At 49.1% G+C, this 18,511-nt stretch overlaps 1 long non-coding RNA gene across 3 annotated transcripts in view; it reads right to left on the minus strand.

Annotated features, from left to right (window-relative positions):
* LOC309606253 overlaps nt 1–18,511 on the minus strand; it is a 101,714-nt gene that overhangs the window by 83,032 nt on the left and 171 nt on the right. The window contains exons 2-3 of one of the 3 annotated variants that reach the window (XR_014231718.1): nt 15,127–17,905; nt 12,951–13,106 (exon numbers count right to left, since the gene is read on the minus strand). This is a non-coding gene — a long non-coding RNA (uncharacterized lncRNA). Of the gene's footprint in view, nt 1–12,950; nt 13,107–15,126; nt 17,906–18,511 lie in introns of those variants that run through there. The other 2 variants (XR_014231719.1, XR_014231720.1) reach the window with 2 other exon arrangements.

Genomic DNA, 18,511 nt, shown 5'->3' on the forward strand with positions numbered 1-18,511 from the left:
CTATAAAGAGATGTTCACATCACCAATAATCAGGAAGAGGCAGATAACATTTTGTCCCCATGAAATGCTGGTTTACATCCATTTGGTTGACAAATCTAAGAAGTCTGACAATACCAAGTGTTGGATATTGACAGGGTCTCATACACATTGCTGGTGGAAACTGAAAAACCATGTAACATTATCTTGTAAGGTTGAATGCCTGCACACCCAGCAAATCTACTAGGTATTCACCTAATTTCTGTAAGGATATACCCAAGAGAAAACTTAGCACGTGTATAAGGAGACACATATACAAAAAATAATCACGGCTGAACTTATCAAGATAGCAAAACACTGGAAACAATCTCAATACCCACTGAAAGAAGAATGCATAAGTAAATCATAGTATATTCATAAAATGTGATATTCTATGGCATGAAAACAAAAGAGCCACTGAGGCATTCTTCCACATGGATGAATCTATGTTGAACAACCTGATAGACTTTTTATAAAGTTCAAAAACCATGCAAAATTAAAACTAAACCTAAGCTAAGCTAAATAATATGCCATTTAGGCACTTATTGCCATTTAAAAAAAAACAAAACACTTTCTAAAAGAGGCAGGGGAGGGCTTCCTTGGTGGCGCAGTGGTTAAGAATCCGCCTGCCAATGCAGTGGAAACGGGTTCGAGCCCTGGTCCAGGAAGATCCCACATGCTGCGGAGCAACTAAGCCCATGTGCCACAACTACTGAGCTTGCGCTCTAGAGCCCACAAGCCACAACTACCGAGCCCGCGTGACACAACTACTGAAGCCCGCACGCCTAGAGCCCGTCCTCTGCAACAAGAGAAGCCACCGCAATGAAAAGCCGGCGCACTGCAACGAAGAGCAGTCCCCGCTCGCCGCAACTAAAGAAAAGCCCACACGCAGCAACAAAGACCCAATGCAGCCAAAAATAAAATAAATTAAAAATAAAATAAATTTTTTTTAAAATTAAAAAAAAAAAGAGGCAGGGGAAAGGTAAACACAGCATTCATGGTAGTGCTTATCTCTGGGAGGAGACAGGGATGGGAAAGAAGAAAACACAAAGGCAACTATACATTATTGGTGATATTCTAGCCTTGCTTTGGGCAGGGGGCGGTCAGATGTATTTATTATATTATTCAGCAGGCATACATGCATAAAATAAAGCAAAATAAAAGATGGCCTTCAGTGGACCAAAGGGGCTAATGTGTCATGAACCAAAGATTATGATTAATCCAATTCTGTGAAACTAAGATCCAGTCAATCAATCAATAGGAAATCCTGGGTACATTACACGCTACTTGTATGGGCCAGATTAAGTTGCTTTAATACATCTTAATCTCAGCCTTCTTGACTGTTGTATAAAACCATGAGCTATTATAAAGATTAACTGAGTAATAAATGGGAGCTAATATACTTTTTATAATAGCTTTATTGAGACATAACTCACATCCCATACAATTCACCCATTTGAAGTCTACAATTCAGTGGTTTTTAGTGTATTCAGAGTTGTGTAACCATCACCACAATCAATCTAAGAACCTTTTCACCACTCCAAAAAGAAACCCTGTACCCATTAGCAGTGATCCCCCCATGTCCCCCCATACCCCGCTACCCAGCCCTAGGCAACCACTAATCTACTTTCTGTCTCTATGGATTTGTCTGTTCTGGACATTTCATATAACAGGTAAAGGCAATCATATAATGTGTGGTCTTTTGTGATGGGAACCAATTTTTTTCCTCTTTTCCAGAAATTCTTACAGTGGAGCTGTGTGAATCCCTGTTGGCTGCTCATATTAATATCAGTTGTAATCAGGACCATCAACATAGTTTTCTTTTAAACAACTGAGCACTATCTAGCATCAAAACACTGCAATATGTTGTCTTATTCACACAAGTGTAACAACACCCTGTGAGGGAGGTGTACAGAAGCCAAGCTACTTGGTCACATGGGTAGTTACTGGTTCAAAGCAGGGATCCGTACCCATGTCTGTCTCTGGAGTCCAGGATCTGAACCACTACCTGACGATGCCTCTATATACGATGAAATGCTATTCTTCGGGGGTGGAAGGGAGTGTAATCAGCATCATTATAATACATGACTTTTTCTGTTCTGGAGAAGCTAACTTGCAGTTTCCACTGGGATGGAGTAGGGTTAAGGGCTTGAGGTATTCTTTATCTGACTAAAGTGATATCCAATGTCGAACTTTTTCCTAGAAAAACTTACCTGTGGGAAGAGTGAAAATTATCACTCAGGAGAACACGTGCCAATGAATGAGTAGGAGACTGCTGACTTAAGGGGTGGTAAAACAGAGAGCTCGCTAAGTCCTTAATTACTGGTGTTAAGGATGAACCTTCCTGTTCTGACGTCCCTGTGGGTACCAAGTCAGAGAAACAGGAGCTGGTATTTTATGGGCATTGGGACAGATTTTCTCTAGTGTCCAGCAGCAACCACTGCATATTGGAAGTAAATGACAGATAACAAGGAAATGAGGAGGGGGGACCAGTGAAACCTAATTTGACTTAACACATATATTTAAACTACTGTGAATATTGTTACTCTGCTAGGCCATGGAGATTCCAGAATTTCTACAAAGGAGGGTCAGTGTTTTAGTTGGAAGAAGGCAGTCAGGAGGGCATTTTGACACTAGTTTTACAAAGCAGATAACACTGTACTTACTTTGATTACATATTTATTTGGAGGAAGGGCTGTTGCTTTTGGAAATTTACCTTCCCACAGAAAGACATAAAATTCATGGCCCCTTTTTTTAGTTTTTTAAGGAACCTCCATACTGTTCTACATAGTGGCTGTATCAATTTACATTCCCACCAACAGTGAAAGAGGGTTCCCTTTTCTCCACACCCTCTCCAGTATTTGTTTGTAGATTTTTTGATGATGCCCATTCTGACTGGTGTGAGGTGATGCATCATTGTAGTTTTGCTTTGCATTTCTCTAATGATTAATGATGTTGAGCATCCTTTCATGTGTTTGTTGGCAATCTGTATATCTTCTTTGGAGAAACGTCTATTTAGGTCTTCTGCCCATTTTTGGATTGGGTTGTTTCTTTTTTTGATATTGAGTTGCATGAGCTGCTTATATATTTTGGAGACTAATCCTTTGTCAGTTGCTTTGTTTGCAAATATTTTCTCCCATTCTGAGGGTTGTCTTTTCATCTTGTTTATGGTTTCCCTTGCTGTGCAAAAGCTGGCATATACCCTGAGAAAACCATAATTCAAAAAGAGTCATGTACCACAATGTTCATTGCAGCACTATTTACAATAGCCAAGACATGGAAGCAACCTAAGTGTCCATCAACATATGAATGGATAAAGAAGATGTGGCACATATATACAATGGAATATTATTCAGCCATAAAAAGAAATGAAATTGAGTTATCTGTAGTGAGGTGGATGGACCTAGAGTCTTTCATACAGAGTGAAGTCAGAAAGAGAAAAACAAATACCATATGCTAACACATATATATGGAATCGAAAAAAAAAAATGGGGGCTTCCTTGGTGGCTCAGTGGCTAAGAATCTGCCTGCCAATGCAGGGGACACGGGTTCGAGCCCTGGTCCGGAAAGATCCCACATGCCGCGGAGCAACTAAGCCCATGCGCCACAACTACTGAGCCCATGTGACACAACTACTGAAGCCCGCGTGCCTAGCGCTCGTGCTCCGCAACAAGAGAAGCCACCGCAATGAGAAGCCCGCGCACCGCAATGAAGAATCACCTCTGCTCACCACTAGAGAAAAGCCTGCGCGCAGCAACAAAGACTCAATGCAGCCAAAAATCAAATAAATTAAATTAATTAAATTAATTAAAAAAAAAGTTTCCTCGTTTAAAAAAAAAATTGGTTCTGATGAACCTAGGGGCAGGACAGGAATAAAGACACAGACGTAGAGAATGGACCTGAGGACACAGGGAGGGGCAAGGGTAAGCTGGGACAAAGTGAGAGAGTGGCATGGACATATATACACTACCAAATGTAACACCGATAGCTAGTGGGCAGCAGCTGCATAGCACAGGGAGATCAGCTCAGTGCTTTGTGACCCCCTAGAGGGGTGGGATAGGGAGGGTGGGAGGGAGACGCAAGAGGGAGGGGATATGGGGATATATGTATTCGTACAGCTGATTCACTTTGTTATACAGCAGAAACTAACACAACATTGTAAAGCAATTATCCTCCAATAAAGATGTTAAAAAAAAAAGAATTCAAGGCCCCTTCTTCCTTACTTAGCCTCAAGGGAGCTTAACAGGGCCTGATTAAGCAAGGAAAGTCATCAAACTTTCTTGGACAGCTCAGAAATCCCTGGGGTTGAGTTGAGTTTTCGGTGAAGGGTTCATGTTGGTGTCAAACCAGTTCCCACCATCTTGTCACCGTGCACACTGACAGCCAGGGGACACGCACTCAGGTCTGAGACCTGAAGAAAGAAACACCTGGCTGTGATTACCTGCAACTATACAGTTAACTTTTTATTAAATAGTTTCATGATCTGTTTCTAGGAGCGCGGGGACTTCAAAAGGAGCCCAGGCTCTAAGGGTCCACCTTTCTGTGTCTGTCCTCGGGCCTGGCCTCCTTCCTACTATCTACCACAGAGGCTTCTAGCTTTTTCCTCTTTGCTGAGCACCCAGGATTCCTTTTTCTTTTTCCCTGTACAAGTGGACAGTAAGGCACTGAGTCATGTGACAATTTCAGCCCAACATGGCACGGTGATTCTCAGTCTGCCCCAAATCCCAACTACAGGGAAGAGAGACCTGACTTCATACCTGACTTAATCAGAGGAACATTCCTCCCGCTCAGAGAAAAAATAAAATAGTCTTGGAAGGAATCAAACTCTAAGCTAGCTAGTTCCCGACAATAAGAGAAAAGTCACTAGTGGCTGGTGTGTGTATATGAAGGGCTCAAGTTGCCTCAGTTTATTCTCACCTGGAGCAGGTTTGGCCAGAGGCTGGGTGGTAATTTAAAGCAATAAAGATGGAGACTATGAAAGAATTATATTAAATCTGGGGTGACCCAGAGCTTTTTTTCCAAAACTCACTAGTATTGATACATAAGCCCCAAGAGGGCACGGATTTTGTTGTGTGGAACTTACAAGGTTCTCAATAAAAGATTATTACATGAATGCATGAAAGCCGATAGGGACTAATGCCGTGGATGATGGATAAACCCGTTTCCATCTGCTGATAGGATTTAGAGCATGGAGAGAAGCCTTCCACGCCAGGGAGGCGTCTGCACCCATCACTACCAGCACCAAGCCACCCCTACAGCCACTGCGAGTACTGCTAAGTACACTAATTGCTATCATTGTCTGTTCTACACCAGATATCACACTAGGCAATTTACATTGACACTCACATTTAAGCTGAACTTCACAATAACCATGTGAGGTAGGTATCACCATTCCCATTTTATAGATAAGGAAACTAAAGCTCACAGAAGTAACCTGTTCACAGTCTCACGGTTAATAAACAGCAAAGTAAGGATTTTAATGTAGATCTGACTGACCCCAAAGCTCATTATTTTTTTTACTACACTACCAAGAAGTAAGGGGGAAAGTGAGGCCTATTTGTGTGTTGTTATTAAAAAGGGATAGATGCAAGAGGGAGGAGATAGGACACAAGAGGGAGGAGATATGGGGATATATGTATATGTATAGCTGATTCACTTTGTTATACAGCAGAAACTAACACACCATTGTAAAGCAATTATACTCCAATAAAGATGTTAAAAAAGAGAAAAAAAGGGAAACCATGTGCCTTGCCATGAGAAAAAAAAGAATCATCCCCAGTCAACTCCAACATGAGTCAATCATTTCCATGTTAATGTTATTATTTATGGTATTGGTGCTGTGGGTTACTATTATATTCTTCTAGAATTCATCTCAAGTTTGTAATACATGATCAGACATTTGTATGGGTTCTCACTAATTTATATACAGTGTCAGGCATAGAGGAGTCATGTCTTCTGGTGCATGCTCTATCATACTTAGAAGAATGTTAGTCACTGTGTAGAAAGGTGAAGAATCTGACACTTAGAGACTATTTAAATAGTTCCTTAATGCAACATACTTATTAATTGATTATTGTGAAAGATTATGAACCATATTATGCCACCCCTGGAAATGATATATCATTTCACCATATAATTACCAAATTACATTATAATACATGAATCAGGCATTATCAATGCATCCAATGATTTACAGAGCCAAATGTCAGTCTTCTAGAAAAGAGATGACATGGCATGGTAGATAGGCATCCAATATAAAACGGCAGGTGGTCTCCTTGGTCTGCTAAATATCAGAGAGACTAGAAATCTGCACAAGATGTTGATACAAAAATGAATACAACCCTCACCATTTAGTGAAAGAGAGAAGGCAGAACTGGGATGACAGGGGCTAATGCGGAAAAGATGAAAACAACCTTTTCTCAATCTCCTCTCCTGGCTCTAGGCTAAGCTCTCAAAAATCCATGTCAATGGACCCATAGTTCCTTAACTAATTAATAAGTTAATGCAATTTTTAAAAAACCACCTTGACCCACATTTTCCTCCATCTAGTGACCTATCTCTCAGATCACCTTTCCAGCAAAATTCTTCAAGAGTTGTTCATATGAACTTTCTCTTCTCCAGTTCTCTCTCAAACGACTGAAACTGCTCTGAACGTGTCACCAGTGACCTCTGAGCTGTCAGATGCAATGGTCAACCCTGTCCTTGACCTCCCAGTTATACCTGATAGTCAATCACCCTCTCCTCCAAGAAAACACTTCACTTCCAGAATATCAGTCTCACTTCCTTTTTTCAGTCTCCTCAGCATCTTCCTAATTCCTTCAACCCCTAGAAGCTGGAGACCCCCAAGTTTCAGTCCTTGGAATGCTTTTGTTCTCTAGGCGATCTTACCCAGTCCTTCCTGTTCAAATACAGTCTAAGTATCAACAGCCCCACATTCACATCTACAAGTCTGACCACTCCCTGAATGCCGGACTGACTCACCTTCTGCCCACTCTACATCTCCATTTGGATATCAAATAGGCATTTCAAACCTTACTTGTCCCAAACTGAACTTCTGATTCTCCCTTCCCGCCAAATCTACTTCATTGATAATCATCTTAACTCAGCTGATGCAACTCCATTCTCTTGATTGTTCTAGCCAAATACCTTAGTGCCATCCTTGACAATTCCATTTCTCCCACATGTCTTAGGAAATCCCATTGGCTCTACCATAAACATATTTCCTGATTCTAAGCATCCCCCTGCATCTCATAGCTGCTGCCCCAGTTGAAGCCATGACTATCTTTTATTTTAAATTTTTTTTTTTTTTTTAATTTTGGCTGCGTTAGGTCTTCGTTGCTGCGCGTGGGCTTTCTCTAGTTGCGGCGAGCGGGGGCTACTCTTCATTGCAGTGCACAGGCTCCTCATTGTGGTGGCTTCTCTTGTTGCAGAGCATGGGCTCTAGGTGCGTGGGCTTCAGTAGTTGTGGCACACAGGCTCAGTAGTTGTGGCTCGCGGGCTCTAGAGCGCAGGCTCAGTAGTTGCGGCGCACGGGCTTAGTTGCTCTGTGGCATGTGGGATCTTCCCGGACCAGGGCTCGAATCCCTGTCCCCTGCATTGGCAGGCAGACTCTTAACCACTGCACCACCAGGGAAGTCCGTGGAGGGAGTGAATCTTGAAGAGCAGGTAAGAATTAACCAGGCAGGTGAGAATGGAAGAGGATTCTGGGCAGAGGAAGTGGCAACTGGACACCACTCGAGGCCTGAGAGAACTCGGCAGATTCAGTAACTTACAAGTAGTTCTAAATGACTCTGAAGGACCCTCCCCATTAATATTCATGTCCTTTCAAGGATCTCTTGCAAAGCGGGACCTCTTCATCCCGGGGTTATCAAGCCGTTGCTCGACTTGTTCTAGGGAGAGTCTTGAAGTCTGAGTTGGCTAATTGCTGCCCGGCTTAACAGGTCCCACCTGAGGACCAGAAGCTGGGGGTGGCGGGTAAGGTAGGAGGCGGAGGTCGAAGAGGAGAGAGGAGCTCTCAGATTGATCCCGTGAGTTCATTACCCTGGAAAGGTGGGTCCAGGAGAGCCCTGTCTGTTGCCCGTGCGACTCAGCAGCCTCAGCCTGGCACCCACACCGAGTCGGTCGAAGGAAGCAGAGCTCCACAAGGCCTGATGAGAGAGGCTGTAAAGCGCTCACTGACATGCACTGCAGAACCATCCACGGTCCTAGCAAGATGCTTCAAAACCAGGCCCAGAACTAATACAAAAAGAGGGCGTCTTGATCCCAGTTCACAGTGCATGTGGGCAGGCCACACAGCGCCTGCCAGGAGGCCTTAGTTCCACGCAAACTGGGAAGCTAAGTCCCACTGCACGTGCGGCCCATCAGTAGCGGTCCACTGGCTCCCACAGGCTCTGGGATTTAGATCCTCAGCCTCCACAATGAGGCCGCTTCACACTTCTCTTGCTTCTCCCACTGAAGCACCCCGAAGTGCTTTCCCAGGGAGGGTTCTCTGTCCCATTAGGTGGATGAGGCTCAGAGAAGCCAAGTCAGTTCCTGAGGAACTGAGACCCAGACCTCCCAGGCTAGCGTGGCTATTGGATGGCGCACTCCCAGAGACGCAGAGGACAGCAGAGGCCATGGTGCCAGCCTTCCTGCGTGGGAACTGAGGCAGACAAAGGAGACAGGCAGGCAGGTGTGGGGCGCTGCAGATCCATCAGCAGAGCAGGAAGAACAACTCAGAGCACATGTCCCCCCCAGGGGGCGTCAGTGGCATTTCTTTGTAAATGAACGACATTTAGTGGTAGCTAGTAGGGCAAGTAGGTTAGTAGCTGTCTAATCATAAAATGCTGGAGTTGGAAGGGGCCCTGGGAGACGTCAATCGGATTTCTTTTGTTTTCTGGTGAGGAAATAGATTCAGAAAGACTAACTCGCTGCCCAAGGTCACACAGCTGACTCAGGCCAGAGCGAGGACGGGGGCCTGTGCATCTTCAGCATCGACCTCGTGCTCTTTCCAATGCCAGACATTCTTACAATAATTACCTGTTCTCTGATGGCACCTTGAAACAAGGTAAACGTCAGCCAGCTTCTCCCCTCTGCTTTCCTGCCATCGGAACAGACATGGTGTGGAGAAACCAGGAGCGAAGGGGTCATATGCCCTGCTCGGACCTGTAACCTAGGACTCAAAACCCCCTGAATCTTCCACTCATTTGGTCTTGGAGCCAAAATTAGCACAGTCATGGGAAGAAAGGCTGGGAAATCTCAGAGCGGTTCTTGGACAGCCAGCTTCTGGGAGGTGGTGAACCTGCTCTCACCAATGTGGCCAGGCCCACTCCGGGGCAGGGCGCTAAGGGAGACGTGTCTGGGACAGTGTTCTCAGGCTTCCTGCCTGGGCCTTCCACGATCATGGCTCTGGGCAGAGGCGGCAGCTGCCAGCGGGAGGCTCTCCCATCACTCCCCCACCAGGTGTTCTTCCCAGCAACCACAGCAGCTTGGCAGGGAGAGCCACCACGGGGTGCTGGGCGGGCAAAGAGGTGCAGCTCTCTCTCCTCTGCCATCCAGGTGTCCACAGATGGGTTATGGATCTGCCCCTCCCTTAACAAATAAACAGGCCTTTTACAGGCTGAGTAATCCCACACGGGATAAGCCAGACTGTCAGTTATCCAGCTTTCCCAGACAGGGTCTAACCTCCCTAGTCCCGGATCACAGAGCCAAGCCCAATTCCCGTAAGGAGCAGTGTTTCTAGAAGGCTGGCCATGCTGGGGGCGGCGGCGAGGCCGCACGTCCCCCCCATGCAGTCACAGGGAACCAGGTAGTCCCGGGAGCCGCCACTCGTCCTTTAGACCCCCGCCACCCGCCCGCGGCGGCAAACGTCCCCTGCAGCTCCCCCAGCCTGCGCGCTCGTGCTTCTGCGCAGCTGCTGCCCATCCTCCGGTTCAGCCCCGCGACAGCAGAGAGTGACACGCGGACAAGAGGGCTGAAGGAAGGAAAACGCCCCCTTGCTGAGAACGGCCTCGGCCCCAGACCTCTCCACCCTTCTCCTGACAGCCTTCTAGCCTCAGGAAAACAGGCCAGGAGGCAGGCTCTTGGGCCATTTTCCTCTTTTTTCTGATTCCCGTCCAGTGCCAGGCCTCTGAGTGAGAGGGGCAGTCTGGCCGGGTCCTGACAGGTGAAGAAGGGGCACCGGCAGTGGGACAAAGGCCAGGTTAGGAGCTAAGTCCTTGAGCCCAACGGTCACCTGTGCCACCTATGAGAGAGAGAGCCCGTGGAGCACTAGACCAGGAATCAGATGTCGTGGGGTCACTTGCTTAGATGTCACTTACCTTTCTGAACCTCAGTTTCCTCATCTGCAAAATGGGGACAGGAACACCTCCCCTCCCCACCTCACCTGACTATGAGCATTTAGTGAGTCTGAATAAAGGAAAGCTTGAACACGCTGCGGAGGGCTCCACCCCCACGCCAGATCCGTCCTCACCTTGTTCCTGTGGGCAGTCGCTTCCAGACACTGCTGAGTGACAAGTGGGCTCCCACCCGATGGAGGGTAGACGAGGTGGGCCCTGGGGTTCCCATTTGCCCTCCTTCCTTCCTACACATACTCTACAAGCGTAGTACCAGGCACTGTTCAAAGGCGCAACAGACAAAATCCCTAACGTCAAGGGGGCGGGCAGCAGAACTAACGTCCCTGATGCCAACGGCCTGATTCAGGAGAGATACACTTTGGGACAACACACCGTCTCAGGCTTCAACAAGCCCCTGATTGATAAATACCAGTAATGACGGGAGAGCTTTCTGGATCTTTCAGGCCCAAACACCAGCTGAGAAGCTGGGGAAACCAGCAATCCAACTCTCTGCGAGTGGTCGCCCACCTCCCACCTTCTGACTGCACACAAGCCTGGTTTTCAGCGCCGGGTCACGCTGGGGTGAGCCGTCAATCTGGGCGCTGGAGCTGCTCACCTCTGACTTAGTCACAACCTCCAGGTTTGTTAACTCCCAAGCGATGAATTGGCACTTTTCACCGAGGGATGACTACTGGACCCTTGAAAGCCTCATTAAGCTCCGTGACTTAATGACTCTCCTGTTTAATGGCAGCAAAAGCCGTTTAAGTGGCCACAGCTGCCAGGAACTGGGGGAAAAGAGTGAAACTTTGCGAGCAGGTCGGGAGCAGCGGCAGTGATCCCCGGCCCGCCGCCCCTCCCCCGCCCTGATTTAGGCCTGTTTTGACAGCTCCCGGAGCCGGTCCCGCGGGAGAGCAGCGGGGCTGCTCCTTTCCCTCTCCGCGGCGCTCTCCTCCAGCCCATCTTTTGCCGCAGGGGGAAGGAAGAACAATCAAGCATTGTCTTGCTCAGGCCCGGTGTGTCAGGGCCTCCTGGAATAAATGTTATTTGCCTGGGAGGGGAACTGGCGGGGAGACAGCTCCCAGAGTAGGGTCAGGGCTGCGGAGGAGGAGACAGGACGGCGGTGATGCTTGGGTTTGGTTTTATTGTGAGTTTAATCTTTTTCTCCCTTAGTTCTGCACATTTCCCCCGCCTCCCCACCCAGAACAGGCCATTAAGCAGGAAGCCAGTGCTGTACAGGGGCTCTGCTAAGAAGAAACAAAAGGGATTTTCTGCGGCGTGTGCCCCTGGTCACTCCCTGCCCAGCTCCGGGTGAGCAAAGGGTGTGCATTCTGGGGACTCTCGAAGGCTGCAAAGAACATCACGGAGTGGCCCATCTGCCATGGCAGCCCCTCGGCACCCAGATGTGGTTTACGGCTCTGTCCCTAAACTCCTCAGCAAGTACTGCCAGGGCAGCAGCCCCCCCTGTGGGTCTGGGGAGACTGGGGCCCCAGATATCAGAGGCGGTCAGCATTTGTTGAATTCCTATTCAAAAAATGCATCTCCCTTCTCCTTCGTGTCTTTTGCCCCTGGAAAGCCTCGTGTCTCTCCAGAATAAAGAACTCAAGACCAACCATTTAATATGAGACAGACATTTGAGGGGCCGCTCCAGAAAGGCCAAGCCCCCTGGCCGTCTCAGGAGAAGGAGGGGGTAGGAAACACAGGGCCGTGATGCCTGTGACAGCCACCGAGCCCTGGGGCAGCGAAGGGGCACCCTGCTGTGCAGTCAGAAGTCCCCCTTTCCTGACCACGAACCTTTCCTTCATCCTTAAAATCCAATCTGAGAACAAGCTACCTACCCAACAGCCATGACAATAGCTACCGATGATTAAGTGCATACTGTATATCGGGCATTGTGCTAAGTGCATTAAGTATATCATCTCATTTAACAGAACGATACCTGTTCAGTCCAATTCCATAGGTTAGAAATGAAGCTTGGAGAGGGTTCGGAACTGGTCCAAGCTTACACAGTTACTAAGAAGGCTTCAAACCCACCTCTATCTGCCCCCAAAGTCCTAACCGCTCAGAGGCCCTTCCCAGAAGTGGGGATGGATTTGGAAAACTCTCCCACACCCCTGGTGCCACTTCCCCCTGTCAGCCAGGACACACCTTTGCCAAGGAGGGTGCACTCTAGGACCGTGGCTCTTTGGGCCATCCTGCCACCTTCACGCGCTGGGGATCCTTTGTTCCCAGAGGGCAGAGCCCCTGTCTATGTACTTTACTCAATTATTTTTGTATACAAAATAGTTCAGTGCCTTGCTCAGTGCCATGTACAATTAGAGATTTAATACACGCTTTTTAAGGGTGATAAGGATCTCACCAGCCCAGCCAGCGAAATAAACATTGCCCCCCCCCCCCTCAAGGAGAAACAAAGAGACAGAGAAGGCTGAGCCACCCCGGGCACTCAGCACGGTGCTGGAAAGCATAGGCGCGTGAGTCCAGACCTGGCTCACACGCTAGCCAGCTGACCTTGGGAAGCCAAGGTTCTTCAAATGTGGGGGAAGGTCACAACGCAAACACAATAACCTTACAGGTAACCGTGAAGATTCGGGGAGAACGTGCCCACAAAGCTCCTAGCAGTCTTACCTGGCAGAGCAGGTGTTCAATGTTGGTTTCCTTACTCAGTGCATCTTCTTTCTTTCAATGGAGCTCTCATCATGAAAGAATCTTGAGTCACCTCTGCCTTGGGGACATTCCCATCACCAACCACTGCTGGCACTCTCAGTGCCTCAGTTTCTGCATCTGTAAAATGGCAAGGAACAGATGACTGAATATACATTAAGTCCTTAGAATGGTGCCTAGTACATAGTAGTTATTAAATAATTACAGGTATTTTATAAACGTTGTTGTTACTGTTAGTCTCTCTCAAAGTTTTGTGAGGAATACATGAGATGACGTATGTGAAAACATGTTATAACCTGCAAGGATGAGCACGCGTACACACTGAGAGGGTGAGAGGGGAAAAGACCTGGCCTCAGACATGTATTTGAACAGTTTCAAAACCCTCCTCATGAAACATGGAACCACTCCTCCAAAAAAGCAGTCATTCACCTTCTGGTTTTGTTTGTTTGTTCTATTTCAATTTAGACCAGATCTTTCACATTATGTATCTAACTGTTTGCATTTCATTTAGGTATCCTCCATCACCGCATACCATGGGCAACGTTAAAGAAGCAGCACCTGGTCTAAGCAGTCCTTGGATGTCTTAGTGTGTATTCTCTATACAGTTAAGCTCTGTCTCTCCCTCTCAGGTAATCCAGGCAGGCAAGCCACCCAGTGAGGGGGAGTTGCTGCTAGCGGATTAATGGCTGAAAGCCCACTAATACCACTCCTCAAGGGCTCGTAGCAAAAGCTCCTGGGCCCACATTTGGCCAGGTTTAGAGTGTGTCTGTTCAATTAGCCAAACAAGAGTCACTGAGTGCGACTTTGTGCCCAGCACCGTGATAGAAACCACGGGGTACGTAAAGGAAGTGCCTATGCCATGGGCCCTGCCCTTATGAAGATCACCTGACTGATGGAATAAGACGGAAGAAAATGAAACAATGAGAGAATCATAAAAAGCAGTGACATAATGAAGGGTTAGACTTTATGGCCCAGAATATAAACACTGGACCACGGAGTAAAGGGAGATGGGTGAAGGCTAGCGAGGGAGGGGAAAGCCTCGTGCAGGAAGAGGTTTGTCAGCTGGGCCCTGCTGGATGTGTAGGAGTCGCATTGGTGTAAGGGAGAGTGGCATTCCAAGTTGGGAAAACTGAGAGAAATCTAGGAGGCAGAAGGGCTGTTTATAGGACAGAGGTGAACCAGGCATGTCTGCAGCAGGAGTGCAGCCTAACTGCCAAACCTGTCACTGCTTTGCAAGAACCAGGAAAATGAACTCCTACTGGTAATAAAACTAGTTGAAGGTGGTCTGGTTTGTCCTATTTTTGCCCCCCCCACATTAGCTACAGGCGAAATTTAGCAAGTCACTTGACCCCTGGCAGAGTCGCTCTCCTCCCCTGTAAAATGGGGATGGTAATACATGTCTATCAGTAAGGGTGAGAAGTAAAAGGTGGTGATTCCCAGGGGTAAGTGCTAAGAGACAGGTAATGAGGGCAGTTCTCCCCCCAACTCTCAGGCGGTGTCCCCCCCGCTCACGCAAGGACGGAGAACCCGGCTCTGTGTCAGTTTCCTGCTGTTGACCTTGATCCACAAGGGGGTGCAGGAGGAGCCTGCCTCAGGCCCACCCCCCAGGAAGCACGATCGCCCCTGACCGCGTGGGGACAGAACGGATACCCTCCAACTTGACGGCGCCCTTCGGAGCCGGGGCTTTCTGAACCGAGCCAGGGGTCCCGGCCAGGGAAGGGAATCCTCCTACTGCCTTGCCACTCTCTCCTCTCTCCTCCTCGAGAGGACAGGGAGGTGGGAATGGCCTAAGGAAAACTTCTCACAAGTGCTGACTGGCCCGAGGAAACAAAGGTGGCGGGGTCAGGAGTCGCCCGGCGGCATCGGAGCGCAGCTCAGAGAGGCGCCCGAGGAAGAAACGAGTGTGTTTGTGAGCAGGGGCCGCGGGGGCTGCTCGGGTGGGAAACAAACCACGGACTGAGACGCGCTGGAAGGAAGCAGCAGCTAACGCACCCGCCCCGCACCCCCTGAAAGTGCCCTCGGCCAGCCTTCAGGGCCCCGAGTCCAAGTTTCCACCACAGACCCAGGGCCGAGGCTGTTCCCAAAGCGCTCGATAGTTGTTTCCCCACCGCGCCTCGCGCAGATCCGCGGCTCAGCGCACCTGCCCTCTCCTCCCATCCGGCCGCCCAGACGGAATCGCTGAGAAGGGAGCGTGGCCGCGGTGTCCGAGGACGCTGCCCGCAGCGCGGAGCCCGGCTATGCGGCCGGAGGGCACCGCCGGGACTCGGGTTCCCGGGGCTCCGCGCCGGCCTCCTTCCTCCCGCGCCGGGGAGCGCGCGGCGGCGGCGGCGGCGGCGGCGGCGGCGGCGGCGGCGGCGGCGGCGGCGGCGGCGGCGTCCGCACCGCGCAAGGGACCCTCCGCGGCGGCCGCGGGATGCGCGGCTCCTGCGCACGCGCGCGTCCACTGCCCGCAACTCCGCGCTGCGCCCTCGGCGTGGGGGGGGGGGGCGGCACGACAGGCCGTGTGCGTCCGCGTGTGCGTGTCTGCGCGAGCGCGCACGTGTGAGCCCGTGCGTGTCGGTGCATGTGCGTAGCCGTGCGTGCACGTGAGCACGAGCGAGGGTTGCGAGGCAGGGGCAGGGCGTGTGCGCGCGTACGTGTAAAGCGGACCGGGAAGGGCACCCTACTAGGGAATTCAAAGCGGCCCAAGACGGCTTGAAGCCCCTGGAGAGAAACCCCTAGAATGTAGGCTCCTTGAGGGGCGATTCGCGTTTGTTCACTACTGTATCCCCAGTGCCCATTACGGTACCCGGTACTTAGGAGGCGCTTAATAAATAGTTGTTGAGTTAATGGCTGGATCCCGGGGGTGGCGGGAGGGCCTTCTGGAACTGCAGAGAGTGAGAACAAAGCCGCATTTCACCTGCTTGGCTATTCTTCCCGGTACCAGCCCTGGCTCTCCCTCCAGCCCAGCCCTTCTCCACATCCAGGGGGTGCCAGGTTTCCTTCCCTGCTCCCACTCGGCCACCTTCTCCCCTTGACCTCTCTGTTTCCCCGTCTCCGGCCTGTTAGCCCCCCGCAGTCAGAGAGGGGCAGACAGGAAAGCAAAGGAGCCGAGCTCTGCCAGTAGAACGCTGCCCCGGGGGGCCTCCCCCTTCTGGAAGCAAATGGTACGATGGGGCGAGGCTGCGCACAGCTCCTCCACTGGGGTATTTAGCCTCTGAGCTTCACTTTCCCCGCTTTAAAATAGCAGCCGTTGCACTCTCACAGGGTTGCTGAGAAGAGTCAAGGACATAGATGGTGGAAGAAAAAATTCCAGAACACCTGGTGGGTCCTCCAGAAATGTTAGTTTCTTTCCTGAGGAGTAGGCAACATTCTGGAAGTGCCCCGTGTGTGGCTCGGAATTGGTTATGGTTTGGTAATCACTGCCAGAACACCCCTCCTTTTTGCACAAGATGCCTCGAGGGGAATTTAATGGTAGCTGAAAACTGAGGCAAGCTTCATTTCTAAAACATTCAGAAGTTAATATGCTATGAGTCATATAATGTGCTGGGGCTTCCTCACGCTCAGGAGGAAGCTTTCCCAAGTAATTAAACAATCACCTTGGGGCCAACCTGAAGTGCCCCAGCTCAGGCCTCTCCACTTGTGGACCTTCCTCTGCCCACACCGGCTGCCTCCACAGCTAATGGGGGAAATTAGCAACTTCTTCCTTAAGCCGTAGGAGACACTGTGTGAAAACCTAATCCTACAATAGCATTTTTCATCACTAAAGGGTCAGATTTCACCCTTCTCAACCTGATTTAAGGACCCACCAGAAATAACAACTTTCATGGGTTAATTAGGAAATTATCCTCTTACAAATCGGTAGATGTCTCCTTTCTTTTCCTTGGGATGAGATGGGAAGGGTATTATTTTTCTTTTTCCATGGTGAAGCTGCTGCGATTAACCACACCACCCTGGTAATTGTTCACTTGTGGGTAAACTGATAGCCTGCCGTTCCAGGGTGTGCCTGCCAACGCACTCCGGAATAACATGTTACAGCCTCCGAGTGGCCCTTCCTGATGAAAGGGAAACCAGTCATATTTAGTTAAAGGAGCTCTTTAAACCTGGCCTGTCAATACCGTGGAGGTGGAGAATTACACCAAGGTTAAGCAAAGGTTTTCTAGGACTGGCTAGATGTTCATTTGTTTAAAGGGCTCGGGTGCATTCAGTCTGAGCCCGATCAGTACTGCCTGTTTCTAGGCTTGTGAACAGTGCAAATATTCCAGAGAACCCGGGAAGTCCCTAAGGGACCCAGAAAGGATTTTTATTTGACAGCAAGGAGAAATTCCCAGCTGAAGATTTCTAAATGCTGATCTGTTTTAATTAAGAAATCTTCTAAGATGTTATCGGAAACGAGACCAGAACTCGAAGGTAAAAATGGAATTAACATCAGCCTCCTTTTTCCACTCTGACATATTCTATCTGATTCCCCCCTTCTCTCTCTCTCTCTCTCACACACACACACAGAGCAACCATCCAACAGTCTTTTTTTAATTAATTAATTTTATTTATTTATTTTTGGCTGGGTTGGGTCTTCGTTGCTGCACGCAGGCTTTCTCCAGTTGTGGTGAGCGGGGGCTACTCTTCGTTGCGGTGCGCAGGCTTCTCATTGCAGTGGCTTCTCTTGTGGTGGAGCATGGGCTCTAGGTGCGCGGCTTCAGTAGTTGTGGCATGCGGGCTCAGTAGTTGTGGCTCTTGGGCTCTAGAGCACAGGCTCAGTAGTTGTAGTGCACAGGCTTAGTTGCTCCGCGGCCTGTGGGATCTTCCTGGACCAGGGCTTGAACCCGTGTCTCCCTGCATTGGCAGGCAGACTCTTAACCACTGTGCCACCAGGGAAGTCCCCATCCAACAGTCTTGACAAACCTCTTGGATTCATTAAGTCTCATGGAGTTTTCAATGTGCTAAAAGAGGTACTAAAAGATATGTCTGTATCTGTGTGTGTGTACATATACGTATTTTTTTAGCACTTCTCATAGCACTTGGTGTATCCGAAGAGCTGACACACACATTCTCTCATTTAATGCAGTCGGCAGAAGAAAGGCTGCTTGGCAGGTGTCGTTTCACCAAGGAGGCAACTGAGACTGAGACTCAGGGAGGTAAACTGACTTGGGGAATACCATGCCATCAGGGTAAGATACAGCCTGATTTGAACCCATCTTCCCTCCCAGGTCATCTACCACACCTGAGAGCTTATTAGAGATGCCAGTCCTCAGGCCCCGCCCCAGACCTGCTCAGTCTGGCGGAGGGGCCAGCAATCTGTGTTAACAAGCCCTCCAGGTAATGCTGGTGCACGCTCACATTTGAGAACTACTGCCTTATAGCCTACGAGAAAATACCCAGACGCCTGCCCAAGACTGACACCGATCAGTTCCTTATAGTCTAACTACACCCACCTAACACTCACCATTCCTGAAACATTTTTATTTTTGATACCATGTTCCTATTATTTTGAACGGCATTTCTTTTCTTCTCTGCCTGGCAAACTCCTGCTAATCATTTAAAGCCCA

This window comes from Balaenoptera borealis, assembly GCF_965194805.1.
Source record: "Balaenoptera borealis genome assembly, chromosome: 11".
Classification (NCBI taxonomy): Eukaryota; Metazoa; Chordata; class Mammalia; order Artiodactyla; family Balaenopteridae; genus Balaenoptera; species Balaenoptera borealis.